This window comes from Peromyscus leucopus, chromosome 19 (genome assembly GCF_004664715.2).
Source record: "Peromyscus leucopus breed LL Stock chromosome 19, UCI_PerLeu_2.1, whole genome shotgun sequence".
Taxonomy (NCBI): domain Eukaryota; kingdom Metazoa; phylum Chordata; class Mammalia; order Rodentia; family Cricetidae; genus Peromyscus; species Peromyscus leucopus.
In genome coordinates this window covers 67,926,338-67,935,484 of record NC_051079.1, presented here as the reverse complement: position 1 = coordinate 67,935,484, position 9,147 = coordinate 67,926,338, and the positions used below count along the sequence as shown (strand labels likewise).

The 9,147-nt window shown below is 52.4% G+C and overlaps 1 protein-coding gene across 2 annotated transcripts in view; it reads left to right on the top strand.

Annotated features, from left to right (window-relative positions):
* Window positions 1-249: 249 nt before the first annotated feature.
* Kcng2 (potassium voltage-gated channel modifier subfamily G member 2) overlaps window positions 250-9,147 on the top strand; it is a 72,965-nt gene continuing 64,067 nt past the window's right edge. Inside the window, exon 1 of one of the 2 annotated variants that reach the window (XM_028872000.2) lies at window positions 250-1,927. The gene's annotated coding sequence lies outside the window, so the exon portion shown is untranslated. Of the gene's footprint in view, window positions 1,928-2,230; window positions 2,314-9,147 lie in introns of those variants that run through there. The other variant, XM_028872001.2, reaches the window with a different exon arrangement.

Here is a 9,147-nt window from a genome sequence, read left to right as displayed (position 1 = left end):
AATTATATTTCAGTTTCAAAGGATAGTAAATCAATGCTGGCATCGTTCTAAAACACTTGGGAAACACTGGATAGATAAAGCAGTCAAGTGCGGACCAACACTGAGGCTGGTAGGACACCTGGGCCCCCAGCTGTTAGCTCCTGCCAGAATCAGAGCCTGCCCTGGGGTGGAATGCTGTGTTGTAGCATTTTTGAAAACTGGGCCCATACTGAGGACAAGCCACCCTAATCAGTTTTATAGATATCTAAGCAGATAAGGGGACAAAGTAAGGCTGAGTCTAAAGTATTTTACAGATTCACTAGAAGGGGAAATAAAAACGAATGAGGTGGAATTTAATAGGAACAAATTGTAATTTACATTTCAAAGAATAAAAAAAAACTAAAGATTGTGATAGATCAGGGAAATGAATACCAACAACTACATGGATGAAACACAGATTTGGGGACTTGGATTGAACAAAGCCAGGGTCATCTGCAAGTGTGCTGGGTGCCAGGATAATGAGTGCTTTGGTTGAAATAAAAACACAGAGGTACAGAGTCTTCAAAAGTGAGGGAGACAGGCTAGTTCCAGTGCATGGTCACTGTGACCCAGAGACTTGGCACAAGGTGAGGGTCTGAAAGAGGTAGCTGTAGTGAAGCTGGACCTGGCCATTTCCTCCCAGGAAGAACAGGACAAGGCCAGAGACTATGAGGCCCAGAAATCACCTGGATCCCTGGATCCCTGTGAAAACACGACCAGCTGGGCACCGGCTGTGAGCTTCCCTAGGGTTGCCCTGCTTATCAATCTGCTTATCACTGCATCAAAGGCATTCCCAGCCTGCCCTGCCTCTGTTGCCACAAGTATCCAGAGGGCTGGCCAGGAGTACCTGTCCCCAGGGACAGATTGTGTTGACAAGTAGAATTACCTCAAACGGCACAGGCCCCAAAAGCAGTCATTTCCTGTGGAACATGGTGGCCTTCCAAAGATACAATGCCTGGGCTCCTGAGCTCTAAATCCAGTGAACGGTTTCCAGGGAGAAAACGCCTCTCTCCCAGGCCTGGTGCAGGACTGAAGCCGGAAAAAAAACATTGCCATCTCCATGCAAACAACGATACAGTGGCCACAAGAGGCCTCCTGCCACCAGATCTGTAGAAGGTCCCTGTTAAAGCGGGAAGCCCACACCTCCTGGTGACTTGTGTTCCAGGTCCCACAGTTGGAACTTGTCCATAGACTGGACACTCACACCTCATCCTTCAGTGTCTCCGGAGTTTGTTTGGAAGAGCTGTGTTTCCTTCTCTTGAAGAGCAAGTCCGTGCATCTCAAATGGCACAGCGTGCGAGCTCAGGTGATTGAGTCCCTTCCTCGGTATGGTATGAGTGACTGTGCAGGTGTGTGTAAGAATGAGTGTGTACATGCCAGTGTATCTGATTGTGTGTGTGAGAGAGCACCATGTTTGTCCTGAGTGTGTTTGTGAGCAAGTGCCTATGCATAAACCATGAGTGTGCCTGTGTGCTCGCATGAGTGCCCTAGGTTGTGTATGGGTGGTGAATGTGAGTACTAGTGAACATGTGAGTTCATAGGTGTGTGCCTGTGTAGCTATGTGCGCCTTTTTGAGTGTGGTTGAATGTTGAGAGTAGAAGCCCGTGTGTTTGAGTGCGTGGGTGAGGAAGCGCACGCCTTTGTCCTTCCACGGCCCCATGGTCCCGCACGGTGCCCAAAGAAGCCAGCCTCGAGCTCCCCCAACTATGACGGGGGTCCTCGCCCTGGGACCCTCTGGGCACGAGGGGGCGCCTCGCTACCGTAGCCGGGACGCGCTGGCCCGGGCGGCCCGGGGGCGGCTCACGGGGCGGTGCCGGACTCTGAGCTGTGGGCTCTGGGGACGCTGCGCTCCGCCCCGAGGAGCTACGGCCGGGCAAACGGAGCAAGCAGCCAGAAGCCCGGGCCGGAGGTAAAGTTAAATTTACAGTGTGTGGCCGGAGTCTGCTCCGATCGTTCCTGGGACCGTTCGGGAACAGGGGCGTAGCTGCGAAAGGGGTCTGTGCGGCGGAGCGCGGGCCCTAGCGGAGCGTGGGCACCTGTCCGCGGGCGGCCACAGGCGGGAACGCAGTTCGGTTAGGGTGGCTGGCCACACTGAGGGCGCCGTAGCCCACGGAGGGGCGCTCGAGGGGTCGGGCCGGGCTGGGGCAAGCGGAGCGGGGTCGCCGCGCGCCACGCGCTGGAAGCCGGAGGACCGGGCTCGGCCGCGTGGTGCGCTTTCATGGAGGTTCGGGCGGCCGCCAGAGGCTGGGTCCTGCTGCCGCCCCGTCTGCCCGCGTCGGTTCTACCGGATCCTGGGTAAGAAGGAGAGAGGAGGGCAGAGGAGGTCTGCATCCGGGAAGGGGCCAGGGCTCGCTCTCCCGGACGGTCCCGGGCTTGAAGGCTGTACGCACCCGCTTCGGGAGAGAGGTGACTGGGCGAGTCCGCGGTGCTGGTTCCCTTTTCTGGTCCGAGGTGGTGAAGTGAACGCCCACCCACCCACCGCTTACACGCACAGTCTCGTGCACACGCGCTTTGCACGCTCGGCCGTCCTGCTACCCTTCCTTCTCTAACCTTCCAGGGCGCCAGCTTGAATCGGGTGCGGGTTCCGGCTTCCGCACTCCGAATTCTGCAAAGTCTGTCCTTCCCAGCTCGGACAGCTACATCTTGGTCTGGACAGTGGCGCCAGGAGTGAGGATTGTTGGGAGCGGAGGGGTGGGGGTCTGAGCCTGAGCAGGCGTGTGCGGAAGGTGAGCTGGCTCCTATGCGCCCTGGAAGATTGTCCAATCTCGCGATTTGGGGGGCACCCCACGCGTGTTTGCCATGGAATGGTTTCCGAGTGTGGAAGAACCTTGGTCTCAATCGAGTTCTGACTCTTGAAGCACTGCCCCGCGAGGAAGCACTGAGGTCATGTGCTGTCCTCGGGACGCTTTTGGTCATGTCCAAATTCTCCTGCTCTTGGACCCCGGAGTTTAGGGGCTCGGATGCAGCCTTGTCCTTGGCCCTTGGAGGTCCTAGATATCCTCCCTCGCATCCTCTGCCCTCTTTTGTCCCTCCTTTGCCCTTGGCTTAAAAAGGCCAGGCCAGCATTCGGCGCAAGGGCATGCTGTGGATAATGGATTTTGATCCAGTCTGGAGCTCCGGGAGTGATTAAGCAGGGGCTTACCCTGTGACCCTGCCCTTGGGTCAGTTAAGTAAACCGCCCCCCCCACCCCCGCAGGACTGGCCTTCAGCAAGTGGTTTTCATTTCTTCAGATGTCAGGGACGGGGCACCCACAAGCACCAAAGGCAAGAAGACTGCCCTCTCATCCCTCTTGGGCCGTGCAGGACTTTCCCTGGCCTCTGGCTGGCTTGGGTAGGCTGTGGGTGGGATTGCTGTGTTTCCTTACACTATGAACCCCGGGGGTGTTGTGGCACACCTGGGGTGAAACCCACTTGCCTGGATGTCCCTGTTGTGCTGTATGGTCGACACAGACACAGGCATACTCAGGAGGGCTCTTGTTTCTGGGTCTCTTTGGGAGAGACTTGACGGCAGCTCCCCAAGACCAGTGCCAGTTTGTGTATTACATTTTGAATCGTCGTCCCCCCCACCCCCGCCTTGCGGTTGCCATAATTAAGACAAAACAAACCCAAGTTGGGTGTTTGTGGGGGCAGGGAAGAGAGGGGAGAGAGCTCCTCGCTGACACCGCCTGGAGCTGGTGGTTTTCCTTTCCCACTGCCGAGCAGAGCCATGCGTGGGCCAGATGCTCAGAAAATGTGTACTGGTTGATTAATTGTTTGAGTTATAATTAAGAGGTTCTACCTAGTGTATGGCTGGGATCGGCATTATCATAATTACAGGTGTGTGCTCCGTAATTAGTAGGTCCTGTGAAACACATAGGTTGATAGGAAATGATAAAATGTTGGGGTTTGCCCTGGCAAGGGCAGCTCCTAAGCTTCTCTGAGTTGGAGGAGGATGGGTTGAGGCAGATATGATGAGGCTTGGGGTCCTCTTTCCCCTAGCTCTGGGCTGGTCTTCTGGAAGAAGTGTGTCTCACCAAGCATCCAGAGCAGTGTAAGCCATGGGTGCCTGGAGAGGGGAAGAGTGTTATCTGCTCGGAAACCCTATGCAGATATGGGGGGGCAGACTGGAGGGGAGCAGATGTGTGGCAGTGAGTGTGTAGGTGCTGAAGGCAGGCAGATCTGAATGATGAGGCTGGCCTCTGGTCCAAAATGGTGCTTTGGGTCTGAAGACCTGAGTGCCTGCCCACTGATGGTCATTTGGTGAGGAACAGAAACATCCAGAGCTAACACCATCCATCCAGGGATATTCTAAAGGGTAGGGACTCAGGGAGCTCTCCACTTCTAGAGTGGAAGTTCTTACTGAACAGAGACTGCCGCGGGACGGCTCCCACCATGAGGAGAGGCAACCACGTTGCTAGGGGCTGGTTCCCTGAAGCCTCCACAGTGGCTGACTGACAGCCACTGAACCACAGCTGGCTTGCAAAATGCCCCCCACCCCCAAGGCTGAGTCAGAACTGCCTTTAACAGGGGTCGCATCTTCACCTTCCAGAACTTAAAGGTACTTGGGATCCCTTTCTGGGGCAAAGAACCGCCCCACCCCCCCCACCCCCCACTCTCTCACGTCCACCAACTTCCTTAAGCAGAATCCCAGCGGTTCCTTTTCCCAGCCAGACTCAGGAGGGAGCCAGTACAGGCACTAACATCTCCAGTGAGTTGGAGGAGCTTGGGCCATGGCAGATATAATGAGGCTTGGGGGCCCTTTCTCCCTCCCCCTTTCCTACACAGCTTGGAGGAAGACACTTGAGAAGCAGCCATGCATCCGACCAATGGTCACATTCCTCTGAGGACACAGGCACAGCAAACACGGGTCTCCCTGTCCACAGATGCGGGGCAGTCTGCAGGGCTCATGTAGAACTTAGTCCCTGAATCGGTAAGAGGCTGTCCCAAACGACATGGCTGCACTCTAGCTCCAGGGAGATTTGTCCATAACGTAAAACACAAACCACATTCCGTGAGAAAGACCCAACATTTTGATTTGACTGTGAGTTCGGAAACAGACTAATTGAAATGCGAATGTAGTACAGAAACCTCCCCGAAGAGAGGGAACCTGTGGTAAGAGACACATCAGCCAAGGCAGAGACCTGGCTCCGGTGGCCCCAGGGCCTTGGGCACAGCGACCTCTCTGTCACTCTCCCTGATGAGCCATGACACCTCTTAGTTTAGCGTTTCCTCTTTCTCTAAGCACCCCAGTTTCCTCCACCAAAGCAGCTCCCCAAGATCTGGGGTCCAGAGAGGAACCCTGCAGGGTGCAGGCAATAGCCCAAGAACTCGGTGACTCTCCTGGGTATCCCCAACCTCCTTAGACACTTAAACAGTGGCGTTTAGATGTTAGACTAGACCTGAGTGGTGCTTGAAATCAAAGGCTAGAATTCAGAGGCTCCGCTGAGCCTCCAAACCCTCTGGCTGATGTGAATACGGGGGCAGTTTTAGCTAAATTCCGTCCCTAAGAGGCAGATTTATTTTTGTCAAGGCTTGGCTGTGGTGGGAAGGGCTGTGGGATCCATTTGTGCCTGACTCTCGGCTCCACTCTGTGTGGCTTCCTGGCTCTGGAAACATCCTTTAACTGGTGGGCTTCTCGGGGTTCAGTGGCCATTGTGTTGTCACATGTCATTCTACCCTCCCAAGTAAAGAGGGACCCGAGGGTCCTCCAGACAGCCTGGCACGCATACCACTTGGCTGTTCCAGATTAGGCCAGGCCCTGGGGGCCAGGCTCTAGTTTGGTAGTGAAGGTGGGACCCGGGGATGTAGATTCTGAATGTGGATCCTAAGTGTGCCTCTGTGTGTGTGTGTGTGTGTGTGTGTGTGTGTGTGTGTGTGTGTGTGTGTGTGTGTTTGTGTGTGTGTGTGTGTGTGTTTGTGTGTGTGTGTGTGTGTGTGTGTGTGTGTGTGTGTGTGTGTGCAGACCTAAGTGTGCCAGAGCATGTGTGTGGAGGTCAGAGAAAAGTCTCGGCTGCCGATCCTCACCGTCCACCTTATTTGAGACAGGGTCTGTTTGTGGTACGTCACTGGCACCTGAGCCTCCAGGAATTCTCCAGCTTCCTCCCTCAAAAGGTGAGGCTCTTCATACATCAGCCTGGTTTATTGCACAGGAAGCTTGTGTAGGATGAATGTCTAATCCAATTACCTCTCAAAGGCTCCACCCCTAAACAAACACACAGTGGGATTAACTGTTCACCTCCTTAATACATTAGCATTTGGGGGCCTGAACTCCTGAAGGAGTTAAACTACATTCGAAACAGAGATTGCCAGGCATGGTGGCTAACGCCTTTAATCCCAGCACTGGGAGGCAGAGGCAGGTGGATCTCTGTGAGTTTGAGGCCAGCCTGGGCTACAAAACAAGTTCCAGGATAGCCAGGGCTGTTATACAGAGAAAACCTGTCTCGAAAGAAAACAAAATGAAACAAATAAAAAAACAAAAAGCGAAGAACAGCAGAGGCGAGGCAGTTGTCCTCGTTGCCACAGCCTGACTCTGGCAGGGGCCTGCATCCCACGTCATCGTTGTCGTCGTCGTCGTCACAGTAACTCCAGGTCAGATGGAGGGTGGCCCTTGAGTAGCTTTCCCTCTTGCTTTGGGTGTCAATTGTCTCTTGTTCAAAGCTGGTGAGAGCCTGTGGTAGTTTGAATGTGATTGCCCCCTCATAATCTCGTAGGGAGTGGCACTATTAGGAGGCATGGCCTTGTTGGAGGAAGTGCGTCACTGTGGGAGTGGACTTCGAGGTCTCATATATGCTCAAGCCACATGCAGTGTCTCAGAACACTTCCTGTTGCCTGCGGGTTACGATGTAGGAATGTTAACTCCTTCTCCAGCACCATGTCTGCCTGCACACCATCATATCACACCACGAAGATAATGGACTGAATCTCTGAAAATATAAGCCAGCCACCCCAATTAAATGTTTTCCTTTTAAGGGTTGCCATGGTCGTGATGTCTCTTCACAGCCATAGAAACCCTAACTATGAGCCATTCTACTATGACGCTCACACAGTGTGTTCCTGGGCAGTGCTATTGTGTCCCTAGGCAGTGGGGGGTCAGGAGGTGGGGAGACCTGCAGTGTTCTCTGTGTATTAGCAGGGCTGGTCTTGTAGTTTTTGTTCAGGCTTGGGCATGGCCTTGCTCTCTTCTGCATCCCATTAATGGGATAATTTTGGAACTCTCAGACACTCATTTGAGTCTAGACAGGCCTTGAGAGGAATATGGACTGGTGAGAAACTCTCTCATCCCTCAAATTGATGCGTGTGTGTGTGTGTGTGTGTGTGTGTGTGTGTGTGTGTCAACATGTGTGTGTGAGGGGGTATAAGCAGGTGAATTGTTGGGGGCAGGGGTTGAAGGCCAGAGGGTGACATCAAGTGTCTTCCTTTATTATATATTTTTTTGTTGTTTTAGCTAGACGGACCAGCCAACAAATCCCTAGGATTTGTCTGTCTGTCCTCTCCCTCCAGTCAATGTTAAGGCTACAGGCACACTCCCCAATTTTCTGTGGGAGCTGGGGATCCAAACTCAGGTCCTTATGCTTCCACAGCAAACGTTTTATCCACTGAGCCATCTCTTCAGCCTCCTGATGCTTTTAAGAAAAGTACTGGTAGAACTGATTCATCCTTGCTAGGGGAAGCTGGAGAACTCTTGCTGTTTCTCCCTCAAAGCGTTAGTTTAGTGTCTTGCTCTGTCTCACGGGAGCAGCTTTTAGACTGTGTAATGACTTTCTTGGAGCTGACACAGAGGCCAGGTATACACATCTCTCCTGGCAAATTAATAAGGAGGAAAACATCTCCTTTCCTTTCTTGTCAGCTCAGGGCAGTCAGTTCTCAACAGTGTGCCTCAGCTCAGGGCTAGAACAACAAAATTAATAAATGAAATGTTTCTACTATTGTCCTCCCTCTCTTCCTCAAAGATCCAGGACATGTTCAGGGCACTGCAGTTCCTGCCAGGATGGAGTCCTTCCTCTGTGGTTCTGTATTAATGCTGAGTAACATCTGAAACCTCTGCCCTCAAAATCAGGCCCTCGGAACTGGAGAGGTCCTGGGGGTTAGGCGCCCAGATACAGAGATCTCCATCTGGGTTGGTCCCAGGGTTAGCTGTGGAATATTTGCACACTCAACACTCAGAAATCGTAATGAGATGTCATCAAATCCGGAGGTTGGGGTGTTTATCTATAGAAGAGAAACCAGTGTTATCGAGGGACATCCAGATCCAAGTGAGTGCCAGCCCTTTCTTGACTCAGGTCCTCATGGCTACTTCAAATACCATTTCAAATAGTTGAAGAGCAACTGAGCTCACCTAGTCCAAGATTTAAGCAGCTGCACAGTTGCTGTACATTTCCAGAAGCTTCCTTCATGAACGTTTTAAACTTCTCCCATCCAGGTGATTCTGCATCTAGTGGGGGTCCTTGGGCTCTTCATGGGGCCCTTGCCTCCTGCATGCCAACTGCAACAGCCTCAGAATGTTCATGTGACTGGGCTTGGAGCAGAGAAGCCCTTGACTCTCTGGGAAGCTGAAGGAAGACAGGGACAGCTTTCTGCCTGAGTCAGGGGGAGGAGCTTCTAGAAGTTTTGTTAGAGCCCTGATCTCATATGGGAAGATTTTCTGTCTGTCTGCGGGGGGAGTCTGTGTTTAGTTTGGTTAGCGTATAAGTGCACAAAAGGTGTTTTATTATGAAATTTGCGTACATATATAATGCACTTTAATCACATTCACGGCTCCCAATGACCCTGTCTTGCACCTCCGCATCCAGTTCCTTCCTCCTCCCAAATGGTCCTCTCCCTCCTTTCACATCTTCTTTAGTTAAATCTATCATAATCTGAGTGGCTTTTTAATAGGAACTTAGAAATGTCCTAAGAGACAAAAGACAGGGCAAAGGGGAGAAAGGGAATCTTTTAAAGGAATATCTGAAAAAGAAGGAGGGCTGGCATTAGAGAGAGCAGGAGGATCGGGAGTTCAAGGCCACCCTTGGCTGAGTAGTGAGTTTAAGGCTATCTTGGATCACATGACACCTCAAAACAAAAGCAGGAGGAAAAATAGACTTGATAAAAAGAATTTTAGTGACAGGGACCTGTGTAACAATGACAAAACCATCAACACTCATATTATTTTAT